Source organism: Octopus bimaculoides, chromosome 5 (genome assembly GCF_001194135.2).
Source record: "Octopus bimaculoides isolate UCB-OBI-ISO-001 chromosome 5, ASM119413v2, whole genome shotgun sequence".
NCBI lineage: Eukaryota > Metazoa > Mollusca > Cephalopoda > Octopoda > Octopodidae > Octopus > Octopus bimaculoides.
The window spans coordinates 122,426,521-122,430,160 of record NC_068985.1 but is presented as its reverse complement, the minus strand read 5'-3'; positions in this window follow the sequence as shown (position 1 = coordinate 122,430,160).

The window sequence follows — 3,640 nt, the reverse complement described above, 5'->3', positions numbered from 1 at the left end:
TCTGATAGTGCCGAAGGGTTAAAGGTACTGAAAGAGAGAGAGAAAGGATTAGGGAAACAAAGTTAAAAAAAGCAGGAAACAGATGATAGTAGAAGGTGAAGAATCAAAGTGAGAATGAGGTAAGTGGGATGGCTGTAGAGAGGTAGAAACAAAAGCAGAGCAGAGGTGTTGAAAGAATATCTGCTGAAATGAGGCAGGAAAAGTATAGTAAGAATAGTGTCCACATGCATACCCTCATTCACTCTCTGAATTGTCTCACCAAAAATACTCTTGTCCCTTTGTTCTCCCTAATCCAAACGAACTAAGGCAATAATAATGATTGTTTTTATTTGCCACAGGGACACAGACGAAAGGGGACATTACAAAGTCTGTCTAAAATTTGTGAGAGCTTTCATAAAAGACGAAGAGAAAGAAAGGGGAAAAAAACAGTGAAATGAGATAAAAGTAGAACACATGAATGATGCAGTCCTCCTGTATAAGAAGGACTGCATCAAAGAAGAAACCTGACAGATCCAAGATTACCCTGATCACCAAAAGTACGAGACTTTGTCCAAATGTTATCCAACCTAAAGGCAAGTAGGGCCATTCACCCTAACAAGTTTTGCAAGTCACCCACCTTTTGCCAGTCACTAGGAGGGAATACTGCCTTCTCTAGCTCGGCTGTTTTTTGATTGGAATTTGAAAAAGTGGATGAGGGCTTGACCAAAGAGTAAGGTGTCTTTCCTCAATCCTTTCAGCATGGTCCACTACATAACTTCTTTTGCCATTGCCAGTGAACAAAGAGGAACATGCCTATCCTTCCTTGTTAAAGGCGAGTGCTGAAGCAATCCTCACCATGAACTCATCCAGTAGTCGGATTCGTTCGACACACTACGACAGCCGTTCAACATAACTCACAGATCAGCAATGCTCAGACACTTTACAAGAGAGTGCAGTACAGTTTCGTGACTCAGCGCACATCTCAAGCAGTCCCGCTTGGCGACGCTTCCGTAACTCTAGAATCTATCTTGAACTAGCAGTGCGCCAAAGTAGCATTGCCACACCAAGGATCTCTGGAAGTTATCCATGGTAGATCCTATCCCGAAATTCCTCCAGCTAATTTGTCCTCATCGACGAATGGAGTTTCCGCGAGAATGTCATCGCTCTTACCTTCCATTAGATTTCTAAATATTGCTAACGTGGAACTTCCACCAACAGCTTGCCGAGCTTGTAGAGGGCGGTAAGCACCTGACGACATTCCAGATGCCAGGCATCTTAATCTGACCTTTTCTTGACCCAAGACTGCACCTCCGTCAAGAAGACAAAGTTCAGAAAAGCGTGCCTTACAAACGGAGACCACGCAGACTCAGCGTCTACGTGGCCTCAGTGCGTGTCTGCGAATTAGTAATCATCATATGCCAAGCCTACCTTCCAGATGACGCTGCTAACAGAATGAACCGCTTGATAAGTGGAATGTGTCCTTTCCACAGAAATCGGAAAAGTAAACGCTCCACTCTGGCCAAATTCAATGAGTAGACTTGTTAAGAAAGTGGGAAGATATCGGCAAAAATCGGCAGTAACCAGAAACTTGGCAAAATGAAAAAAAATTCATTGCTTCCTTAACTCACCCAGCTAATATGCAGTTTAGTCAGCGAAAAAATGTAAAACTAAATTGAGAGTGACAACAGTAAAGTACATAAATATGATCTCATTATGGCATTCCTACAGACATTATATCCAAATAACATGAAAGTAGCGAGCCGGCAGGATCGTTACTGATCCAGATAAATGCTTAGCGGCATTTCTTCGGGTTTTACACTCTGATTTCATTTGACGCCGAGGTTGATAAATTCAGTACCAAGAAAGCACTGGCGTCGATGTAATCGTTCAGACTGCTCCCACAAAATTTCAGGCATTGTGCTTACAAGTAGAAGGTATTATATTCAATAACATGAAAACGAAGAACGTACATTAATGCAGGTGTAGAGTACGATGGCTTTTTCCGAGAAGAAAAAATAGTTTGTATACTACGACTGAATCCATGTTGAACAACGCCACCGTTTTCCCATTAATTCTTTGTACACAATCTTAATAGTTGTGCAAAATTATTTCAATCATATATAGGTATTTGACAACTATGCTGTTTATAATGAAAGAATACTCACATGTAACCAATCGTTTTGGCGATCATGCGTCGAGATGGAAGCCATGAAATTGCCTTTTCGGTGGTGTTCTATGTTAGAGAAATGCACTTTAGCTGCTATTTCAGAAATGTTTAAAATATCCCTAGAAGATATGGCTAGGTACCTGTGAACACAGGATGATCAGAGAATTCTTCTAATGAAATTGTTATTTCGCCATCATTACTCTACCACCTTTTCAGGAGTCTAAACTGCATATTAACCTCACATCAGTTTGCTACATAGCAAGATTGCTTACAGTGAGTTGCCGCCAGCCAAATGATATGCTTTTACAAGGAAAATCAGAGGGATACAAGACTCAGGGAAGGGACACAGTTGTAAAGTCATCAGAAACCGTAATTTCTCCGGATGTCTTTGTTTTAAATACAGTAGATATATGATTCGGAGGTGGAGGGGGGGTTACCCCACTATCACACTCACACTTTTCATAATTCTGATTTTGTTACGAAATATTTTTTTAAGACTTTGTTTTAAAAAATTACGCATTTTTTTTAATAATCGTGCCTTCGGGCGTTTAATACAAATCTGAAATCTACAAATGCTTAAAACATACACATTCGAAGAAGCTTCGGGTTTGGCGAACTAAGTAATTTATAACGCTATTCTTTAGAAGCACTTAATCTCCGCATTTTTTAATACGGAATTACGCATAAAAAAATTAAATAAAGTCCAATGAAATGGGGAGGGGAGATTAAAACTTTGAAGGTACCCCACCACCATCACACTTCAAAAATCGTAGTTTCTATTGGTGAAGAAGAGAATCCGAAGTTTTTATTCATTTACTTATTTTTAATGAGGGTATTTATTCGACATATGGCAAGACTTCCTAGAGCAGTGCTACTCAAAGTGGTGGTCCGCGGGCCGGTGCAGGTCCGCGAGCCATCAGCCGCCGGTACGAGGCGAGTTTCCAGAAAAGAAACAGAAAATGCTTACGTAATATTGCATTATTTGTTTACAAAATAAATATAAGATAAAAATAATTGTCAACTTTTATTATACTCATACATAGTTTCTGGTATAAATTAATATTACCGGTCCCTAGTACACTGGAAAAAAATACTGCCGGTGCCCTAGAGCAGGGGTTTTCAAACTTTTTGACTTGCGGACCCCTTTATATTTCAGGCTTTACCTCAGGGACCCCCTTATAAACGCTTATGAAATTTATACATAAATATTTGCTTAAAATAACATATATTTTTGCATTTATTTATTTAACAGTATTTAACAAATAGGTTTATTGTCAATTAAAAGATTTCGATTTAAAAACATATAAAATCAAATTGCCCATAAAAAGTATTTGCTGTCTACGGACCCCCTGTGGTCCGCGAACCACAGTTTGAAACCCCCTGCCCTAGAGGATCCCAATTGCCAAACAGCTTTTTGACAATTCATGTCGACCACGAGTGCTTACTGCACTTATTGTTTAAGTATCTTTAGTTGGTTTTTGGGGGGGAGGGGAG